The 11,089-nt window shown below is 43.4% G+C and overlaps 1 pseudogene; it reads left to right on the top strand.

The window, feature by feature from the left end:
• Positions 1-9,044: 9,044 nt before the first annotated feature.
• Positions 9,045-9,095, top strand: LOC118945904 (annotated as a pseudogene).
• The last annotated feature ends 1,994 nt before the right edge of the window (positions 9,096-11,089 follow it).

The raw sequence follows: 11,089 nt of genomic DNA, 5'->3' as shown, positions 1-11,089 counted from the left end.
CGCTCCCAGTGTGTGTAGCCTTCCAGGAAGTGACGCTCCCAGTGTGTGTAGCCCTCCAGGAAGTGGCGCGCAACGTGTGTGTAGCCCTCCAGGAAGTGATGCTCCCAGTGTGTGTAGCCCTCCAGGAAGTGACGCTCCCAGTGTGTGTAGCCCTCCAGGAAGTGGTGCGCACCGTGTGTGTAGCCCTCCAGGAAGTGGTGCGCACCGTGTGTGTAGCCCTCCAGGAAGTGACGCTCCCAGTGTGTGTAGCCCTCCAGGAAGTGATGCTCCCAGTGTGTGTAGCCCTCCAGGAAGTGGCGCGCACCGTGCTTATGCGTGATGTTTGGGTTCTCCTCTCTAAACCCTCTGTTGTTTTCTTTCTCTCTACGTTCTCTGATGATCTCAAACTGCAGGAGGCCCTAATGATCTGGCATTAGTACATGCGCGCGGGCGCACACACACACACACACACACTAAAAAACACACACACAAGACACACAGACAGCGTAGTGTTGAGATAGTGTTTTAAAGAGTGTAGTGAAGTGTGCGTTATAAATCTCAGATGCCAGTTAGAGGTAAATATTTACATCTGCTAATAGACCTCATTATAACAGAGAGAGAGAGATGGGGACTGCTTAAATACACACTGCTTGGTTAAATACACACTGAGGATAAGCTATCTAATTGGACTTCATTTAATAAAATACTGCACAGTTTCCCTGTCTCCATATCCATCTTCACCCCCTTGTCGTTAACACAAGCACAGTGCAGTCCCTTGTGCACAGCAGTGTTAGAACTCACCCACCGCAAAGAAATACAATACAGTCCTATACATGTGCACTATATACATAAACTGTAGGATGTCTATGTTACCAGCTCCATACACATAATGTGTATATAGTGTATACACTGAGTGTACAAAACATCAAGAACACCTTCCTAATAATGAGTTGCACCTCCTTTTGCCTGAAAAACAGCTCCAATTCGTCAGGGCATGGACTACACAAGGTGTCGAAAGCTTTATTGAACATTATTTAGCATGTCTCCTCCCCTTCATCTACACTGATTGAAGTGGATTAAAAAATGCCAGCAAAAAGGATCATGGCTTTCACCTGGGTTCACCTGGTCAGTCTATGTCATGGAAAGAGCAGGTGTTCCTAATGTATTGTACACTCAGTGTATACTTTCATGACTGTGTAAAAGACTACGGCATTAATACAAGTTAAACAGCTGCAGCATGCACCGCACAGCCCACAAAGGAGCCACTTACACAGGAGCTTCGTTTCACACACGCACACACACACGCACACGCACACACACACACACACACTGCTGTATGACAGTGATCAATAATGAAAGTGCTACATTGTAAAACCTTGTCTAATTTCACAGATGCTGAACAAATTGTCCTCCCACTAAAAGGAGAATGCTATTGTATGTCTGGTATTTTTTCAGTGGTTTGTGTGTGTGTGTGTGTGTGTGTGTGTGTGTGTGGGTGTGTGTGTGTGTGTGTGTGTGTGTGTGTGTGTGTGTGTGTGTGTGTGTGTGTGTGTGTGTGTGTGTGTGTGTGTGTGCGTGTGTGTGTGTGTGTGTGTTCTGCGTCAGACAATGACGGAGAGTCAGTGAAGCGTGACAAGAGCAGAGATGCAGGGAGAATATCTATTTGATTTTGTAGACAACTGGGTGCATATGTGTATGCGGGGCCTGTGTGTGCCCAAGTGTGTCCGTGTCTCTTGATTTCACATCAGAAGACATACATACATTCATAAGACTTCAGCTATGAATTCCCAGACATTAACAACCGCAGATGTTACTGTTGGTATTTTGGTATTTTATTAGGATCCCCATTGCGAAAGCAGCAGCTACTCTTCCCGGGGTCAACACAAAACATGAAACATGAAATAATACAGAACATTAATAGACAAGAACAGCTCAAGTACAGAACTACATACATTTAAAACATCACACACAGCCTAGAAATCAATACATTCAAACAACATTTCTAGGTCAAATAGGGGAGAGGCGTTGTGCTGTGAGGTGTTGCTTTATCTGTTTTCTTAAACCAGGTTTTCTGTTCACTTGAGCAGTATGAGATGGGAGTTCCATGCAGTCTTTATAATACTGTATGTTTTCTTGAATTTGTTCTGGATTTGGGGACTGTGAAAAGACCCCTGGTGGCATGTCTGGACTTGTGGTGTCAAAAAAGCAGAGAATCTCTTTATCAGGGACATACTTCTCCCCATATTTACAACCATTGAATCAATGTTTAGAACATGACAGTTTACAGTCCAAGGTAACACCAAGTCATTTAGTCTCCTCAACATGCTCAACAGCCACATGATTCTTTATCATATTCTAGAATTTAGGGAATGATCTGTACCAAATGCAATGCTCTTAGTTTTGTCAGGAACAGTTTATTACTGGCCACCCATTCTAAAACTGACTGCAATTCTTTGTTTAGGGTTGCAGTGATTTAATCAGCTGTGGTTGCTGTATAGGGTTGAGTCATCAGCATAGAAAGACACTCAGGTCGGTTTAACGCCAGTGGCAGGTCATTAGTAAAAATAGAAAAGAGTAGATCGCCAAGAGAACTGCTCTGCGGTACACCACACTGACATATTTAATATTAGAGAAGCTTCCATTAAAGAAAACCCTCTGTGTTCTATCAGATACAGTGCCTTCAGAAAGTATTCAGATCCCTTTACTTTTGCCACATTTTGTTGTGTTACAGCCTGAATTTAAAATGGATTAAACTGAGATTTTTTTGTCACTGTCATACACACAATACCCCGTAATGTCAAAATGGAATTTTGTTTTTGAAATGTTTATGAACTAATTGATTTGAGTCAACAAGTATTCAAAACCTTTGCTATGGCAAGCCTAAATATGTTCAGGAGTAAAAATGTGCTTCACAAGTCACAAAATAAGTTACATGGACTCACTCTATGTGCAATAATAATGTTGAACATGATTTTGTAATGACTACCTCATCTCTGTATCCCACACACACAATTATCTGTAAGGTCCCTCAGTCGAGCTGTGAATTTCAAACACAGATTCAATCACAAAGACCAGGGAGATTTTCTGATGCATCGCAAAGAAGGGCACCTATTGGTAGATGGGTAAAAAAAATACAAAATAAAGCACAATGAATATCCCTTTGAGCATGGTGAAGTTATTAATTACACTTTGGATGGTGTATGAATACACCCAGTCACTACAAAGATACAGAAATCCTTTCTAACTAAGTTGCCAGAGAGGAAGGAAACCACTCAGGGATTTCACCATGAAGCCAATGGTGATTTAAAACAGTTACAGAGTTTAATCCTTAAGAGTCTATTGACACACCCGTGCATCAATCTAAGTAACATAATAAAAAAATACCCATAAAAATCTGTCAGTTTAAGCTAGAGATATCTGTTGAGAATCCGCTTAAATTAGCTTTCCGCATCAGCGGTGGAAAGTAGCGGGGTTACAGCTGTGATTGTTAGACCATGAGACATCCTGAAAATCGGTCTTCTCACAAAAATATCTGTAGCGTCCAAACGGTTTGGCCTACAAACTAATATGACCACTCTATGGAAAGCTGAGACTTACGATCACGTTGGTGTTCTCCCCAAGTGTTACGGGACTCGTCTGAAGTCAAACCATACAAAATAATGGAAGTTTTGTGGCAACAAAAATAAGGGGTTAAATATGTGTCCAAAAATATATATATATATATTTCCTGAGCTTTCTTATATCTTCTAGATATAGGACAAACACTTCAAAACCACATTCCTTATCATAATTTTTTTACTGTACTTTTTTTGCCATTTAATGAATGTGTTATTCAATGCACTTCTATGGGCTATGGTAGTAAAGGCCAAATTCAATATTTTATTTTATATTTGATACCTAAAATTCTAAATAATATAGCTAAAGGATCCATGGTATGACCATCTTAAAACAATTCCATATGTTAGCTTACACTAACTTTACATATATTCCTGAGACCCAGCAATTCATTTTTGTCTTCTCTAGTGGACATCAAACCAAATCAAATTGTATTTGTCACATGCCTCAAATACAACAGGTAGACCTTACAGTAAAATGCTTACTTACAAGCCCTTAACCAACGATGCAGTTTAAAGAAAATCCCCCCAAAAAGTAAGATATCCTGTAAGAATAACAAAATATTAAAGAGCAGCGGTAAATAACAGTAGCGGGGCTATATGCAGGGGGTACCAGTACAGAGTCAATGTGCCAATGTGCGGGGGCACCAGTGTTGAGGTAATTGAGGGACTTACGTACATATAGGTAGATGTCCTTGGTCCTTGGCATCTATGTTTCTCACCTACTGTACACATTGATTGTAATGCATTTTGTCTTCATATTTACTTCCTAATGACCACCACAATAAAAGATAAATAACAACATTTTTTTTCACATTTTGTTCTTTGTAATGTTTTTTCCCCACCCCAAACACATGTTAGGTAAAAGTTTATTTGTCATTTATCTTGGTTTCGTAATAAAATGTCTTCTTCTTTTTGTTCAGTTTAGTCACATATTTTCGCAAATTACAGTTTGCCAGTCAGATGTGCAGCCAGACTTATTCACCACTCCTTTTGCCTCGTCCCTCTCAACCATACAGCTTTTCAATTCTTCATCAATCCACAGGGCCTTAACAGTTATAACAGATTATTTGTATCTTCAACATAGGAATCAGTAAAAAAAGTTTTGGATGATCTCTTATACACTATTTTAGGTCCAGCCTTCGGAACTTTGGATTTTCTAGATATGGCCACTTTATTATGGTCAGTACATCCAATGGGTACGGATACAGCTTTAGAGCAGAGTTCTGCAGAATTGGTAAAAATATGATCAATACACATGGATGATATAGTTCCTGTAGTGTTTGTAAACACACTGGTAGGTTGATTAATAACCTGAACCTGATTACAGCCACTGGTTAAAATGAACCTCTTGATAAGGCAACTTGATAAAAAACATTCTATATTCAGGTCACCCAGAATAGACCTCTCTGTTAACATCACACACATTATCAGGCATTGGTGGCCTAAACCAGCACTCCAAAAGAAGAGGCTTTAGATGAGGCAGGTGAACGTGCAACCGCGACACTTTAAAAGCATTAGACATGAGATCCTCTCCAAGCTTTACATGAATATGGCTCTGAACATGTACAGCAACACCTCCACGATAGGCATTCCTGTCTCTTCTGTAGATGTTATATCCATGTATTGCTACTGTGTCCAGACAGACATAGGTAGATGTTCCACTTATCACTGGGAGGGCCCCTCCCCCCATCACTTCTACATATTAGATGTTTATTTCCACCTCTAGTACACCTGATCCAACTGTCTCTCAACAACAATTCACACCGAGATAATGAACTACCAAGCTGGTCCTGAGAGCCTAGTTCTACTTGGCACTCATTACAGTGACCAGCTCCTCTGAGTACCACATGGATAACTCCACTCTAGTCAGGCAGTCTGTCTGTGTCTGTGTCTGTGTCTGTGTCTGTGTCTGTGTCTGTGTCTGTGTGTGTGTGTGTGTGTGTGTGTGTGTGTGTGTGTATGTGTGTGTGTGTGTGTGTGTGTGTGTGTGTGTGTGTGTGTGTGTGTGTGTGTGTGTGTGTGTGTGTGTGTGTGTGTGTGTGTGTGTGTGTGTGTGTACATGAATGTATGTGTGCATGTGTGTTCACTGTGCTGGACACCACACACATCAATCTTTCTCTTCGTAAATGTGCTGTGAAACCTCAGGCTCAGAATTGGACTGACAGAGAGGGGAGATGGGGGAGGAGGAAGGAGAGGAAGGGGAGGAGGGAGGAGGGAGGAGGAGGTAGAGAGAGAGGGAGAGAGAGACAATGACAAGGTGAATGTGTATGTCCGTAGGAGGAGGAGCGCTTTCACAGCAAGAGAGATAATATCGACATAGCTTCCGCCCGAGTCCCCCTGCTTGTCTTATTGCTTCGTTCTTACAGTATTGGAATCAATCAAATGGTACCAAACACATCAAGCGCATGAAAACAATGTGTGTTGAGTCTGATCCATTCCACCCATTACAATGACCCCGTCCTCCTATAGCTTTTATCACCAGCTTCCTCTGACACACACACACACACACACACACACACACACACACACACACACACACAAACACACACACACACACACACACACACACACACACACACACACACACACACACACACACATACTCACACACAGATGAACGATAAATGAAATGGTCAGATGACATTTTCCAGATCACAGTTACTCTGACACCTTGTCTTGTCTCGTCTGTGTGTGTGTCCTTGTCCCTCTCTCGTTAAGCGTGACATTTCCCTTGTTAAGGCTCATTAAGGCCAGCGACGGCCACGCCTCGTTAAAGGTTATCTGTTTAATTACCACAACAACGTGAGGGTCACACGGGGTGACACACTTACACGCGTGGTGACACAGCCGTCTTATCACTTGTGCTTGACCTTTTCAGTACACTCTTACTCTTCCCTCACCCTCACATCGAACAAAACACACACACACACACAAAACCAGTGTCCAATCTCTTTTCTGTGCTGCATGTGAAAAGGTAAAGCCCGAAGCTGACAATGTCTTAGTTCTGTTTTCTTCTATTTCATATAAAAGTATAAAATCAATTTAGGAAACACTGTGTTGACGTTGGTGCCCCGCCCTGTGAGCAACCCACTGTTTATTTCCACACAAATATAATCATATTACTCCAAAAGTAAAGCTATTGTTGTGTGGTTTTGTCAACAGTAAGAGAATTGCTAGCAGGTTTCACGAGCAGCAATAAGAAGAAAGAGGGTCTGCCTGATAAAGACACACTGTCACAATCATCACTCAACTCCTCATTTCACACAATCAACAAAGCAGCTTCATGACAACCAACCTTTTCTTCCCCTTAAATCCTGTTCAGAAAGAGAGCCTCTGGCCTGTGTGTGTGTGTGTGTGTGTGTGTGTGTGTGTGTGTGTGTGTGTGTGTGTGTGTGTGTGTGTGTGTGTGTGTGTGTGTGTGTGTGTGTGTGTGTGTGTGTGTGTGTGTGTGTGTGTGACAAGCCTTACAGAACCTCACACTCTCATTTCAATCTGCATGGTAGCCAGCGGAGCAATGTTACAAAGTGGCTTTAAAAGCTGTTAGTTCCGGTCTGAAACTCTCCCCTCTCTCCCTCGCTCCCTCTCCCTCTCTCTCAGACAGAGAGAAATTGCAGAAGGAATAGATTCATAAAGGTCAGGTCTACAGTGTGTCTTTACTGTAGTAAGTGATCCAGCTCAGTTCCCCTGCCTAAGAACCAGTAGCCTTTATACCAATGTGTCCATTTCATCTGCAACAGATGACAAGAGGCAGAGTCAGAAGAGATGAAGGGGGGTAAAGGAGAGAGGTAACGGAAAAGAATGGGTGAGGGAGAGAGAGGGAGAGAGAGAGAGAGAGAGAGAGAGAGAGAGAGAGAGAGAGAGAGAGAGAGAGAGAGAGTGGTGGTGGTGTTGCTGTGTAATTCTGGCTGAGCACCAGTAGAGCCCGAGGACCCAATGTTGCAGCTCTGATGAGGGAGCTCTATGCCAGCACTCCTCTCCCTCCATCTCTCTCTCTCTCTCTCTCTCCCTCTCTCTCTGTTTCTCTTTCCCTCGCTCTCTCTCTCTCTTCCTCTTCCTCTTCCTCTCTCTGTCGCTGTGATCCATGTCCCAGAGAAAAGTGCTAACACAGCAGAGAACAACAGTATTTACAGACCAGTCTCTCTCTCTCTCTCTCTCTCTCTCTCTCTCTCTCTCACACACACACACACACACACACGGAGAGAGTAGTTACAGACCAATAAAAGGGGGTCTGGTCCTATACTCCACACCAGCCTGTCAGAAAATAATATATTCTGTCCAAACTGTTCCTTCCTCTCTCTGCTCCCCCCCCCCCCCCCCCACACACACACACAACTGTTTGTTTTACTATAGTATCCCTCGATCATGTGTAGTACTTAGTATAGACTTTTGTAGTATACTGTAGGGTTCTATAGTAATACTACAGAAATATCTGCAAAAACACTACAGTCCGCAAAAACACTACATTTTTTAAACTATTGTCATGGAAATTCAACACCAAGTCATCGAAATTACCACCAGGGACACCTGAAGTCAATATTTTAAAAATCATCCTTTATTATCAGCGCTCTGGAGAGGTTCCAACCAACTCAATACACCATGTACACATGTCGGTCAGGAGCTCCACCGGGGCAGTCCCGTTAGTTCTCTTATATACTGCTTACACAGACAAGTTATATTTGCATGATTTAGCTTATTCGTTATTCATAATTAATGTTTTGCTTCATGCATGTGACCAACCAATAACTCACAGGGCTTCTTCTCTCCAAGCTAAGACTGTCATGCTGACAATTACTTTGATGGAAGCAACAATCTTTCTCCCTGGCACTCAACGGCGCCAGGCTCCCCAGCATTACGCACTCCTGCCACCATCATTATGCACACCTGCCTTCCCCCATCACGCTCATCAGCAATTATTGGTCTCACCTGGACTCGATCACCTGTGTCATTACTTACCCTATATCTGTCTGTTCCCAAGCTCTGTTCCCCGCTTCAGGATTAATTGTTGTATGTCGTTGTGTTACCCATTGTGCTGACGCTGTTCCTGTCCTGTTCCTTATTAAATGTTGACTCCCCGTACATGTTTCTACACTCCAGCATCGGCCCTTACAGAGACCTTGAAACTGAGATATGCCTTTCATTCTCAAAACAAGGTTCTGGGCATACTGCCAAATTGACAAATACTAATAGTGAGGATTCCTCCTAGGCACGTTCCATCAGTGACTTGGTTATTAGAAAAGCAAAAACATAACATTTTCCATCACACTATCGTAAACAAGTATTTCATTTGCATATACCCTGCCCATTCCCCTCCCCCATATACCAATTTGTGACACCCGTAAAGGAGAAACTGACATGCCAAGTATAGACCATATATTGTGATCCCTAGTAATGAGCAGAAGCGCTGAACCTTCTATTCAGGATCCAATCCTACATACCAACAGGTTACGGAAATATTGCTCTATTAGTATTTCTCCAGTAGGTTTCTTGGAGGAGACCCACCACAACCCCCCCCTCCCCCCCCCCAATTTTTTTTTTTTTAAACCAAAACCCCTAACCATAACTCCTAACCACCCTAACCCCTAAGCTTAAAATACCCTTTTTCCTAGTGGGGACTGGCGTGATGTCCCCACTTGTCTGAATTTTCCTTGTTTTACTATCTTTGTGAGGGCTTCTGGTCCCCACAATAATAGTAAAACATAACACACATACACAACTATCTATTGTTCAGCAGAGTGAACATTCCCGGTGCAAATGTACCTGATGTATCACCTACTACTCCCACAGGAGTAACGCTTATGCAAACGTGTGTACACACAAACCAATACATACACACACACTCAGGGGTGGAACAGATGCTAATGTTAGGAAGGAGGGGAGAGGTGCTGCTCTTGATAACTTTCTCTGCTTGACAAGGTCGGCCCTGAGACTGTGGACAGGTGTGTGCGCGTGTGTGTATGTGTGTGAGGTGGGCAGATGGCTCAGTTTAGTCCTGAAGGGTTGTGTTGGTGTCTCTCTGCAGGGCAGCTTGGCAGCTGGGGAGGGTCTCTGGTGACCCCAACACTGCCTTGGCCTGTCAGTCTCTCACACACAGACACACCACACACACACACACCTACAGCCCAAGGGCATGAGGAGGCACGGCAACAGAATCTAATCTCCAAGGTAACAGATTTGAGAACAGTGTCACGTTGTAACTCATCACCAAGGACACCTGGGGAATGATGTCACAGAGGTGATTCAACTTCCATCGTCGCCTGTAGCACTTAATTTATATGTCGTTCTGGCTCTCTCTGTCAGTCTCTCTCTCTCGCTCTCTCTCTCTCTCTCTCTCTCTAAGCAGTGAATGGAGAGAGGGTGATTAGTGGGCTGTTATGTTGTTGTTCTATTGTGAAGAGTGTGTGGAGGTGCTAATGGAAGGCAGTCGGTTTGGGAGGTGCACACTCTCTCTCTTTGTCTTTTTCCATTCTTTATCTCTTTCTCTCTCTATTGCTTTCTTGAGTATATTAAACAGTGAAGGGAGAGAGGGGATGTTGTGCCGGTGCAGACAGTGGTCTGGTCTCAGAGCAAGAATGGCTTGATGAATAATTGAAGCAGCCAGGAGAGAATGCCTGCTGCAATATTCATATGTCATATTGACTTGACTGCCAGTCACTGGCCCACACACGCACACGCCCCCCCCCCCCCCCCCCCCCCCCCCCCCACACACACACACACACACATAGATGTCAATAGTAAGCCCTGGGCTGGCCGGAAGAAACTGACCCTGACCAAACGTTCCTCGTGATGTTCCCTACTTCCCTTCAGTTCTCTTACTGTCCGTCAGCGTGTGCATTGACACCAATTTGCCTACTCCTCTAATTAATGAACAGTTTTGCTCCTTACCTTCCACATACTAAGTCATATTACCCAGCGATTGGAGAGCAGGAGGTATTAGCCACCTGCAGAGTTCAAATCCCAATGATTGAATTACTGACCATTTGGTTTACCGTGGAGGTACAGCATTTACTGAGATTCAGCCTCCATGGAAGTCAGAGCATTCATACTTCTTGCACTTTGAGGAGCTGTCATACACATCCAATACATTGGTCTGCACCGCATCACTCATAGTGATTCAGGGCTAATCTCTACAGCCATCCAGCTAATTACAAGCAACTGGCTAAACAAAAAGACAAGACCTTACTTGTTCTGAGATGTTGGAGTCCGTTCCCCGGTGCTTGACATAGGAGCTCAGCCAAGATGGCAGGAAGAAAAAACTCTGCACCCTTTTCCCACCTGCATCTCCATCCCGAATCTCCCCATTGCCCGTTTATATGTGTACTTCACATTTGTTGAGGCAAAATAGGGGTGTAATGCTGTATAGATGTCAATCCCAATACATGTTCATGTCATCGTCATCAATCAACTGCATTACAGTTAAAAACGACTTTGACTACCACCACTGATTTCTGTATGCTAGCTATGCTACCAGTTTATACGAACGGGAGTCACGTTTT

This window comes from Oncorhynchus mykiss, chromosome 30, assembly GCF_013265735.2.
Source record: "Oncorhynchus mykiss isolate Arlee chromosome 30, USDA_OmykA_1.1, whole genome shotgun sequence".
Lineage (NCBI taxonomy): Eukaryota > Metazoa > Chordata > Actinopteri > Salmoniformes > Salmonidae > Oncorhynchus > Oncorhynchus mykiss.
Note: the sequence above shows the minus strand (reverse complement) of the source record. Positions and strands in the feature narration are given on the sequence as shown.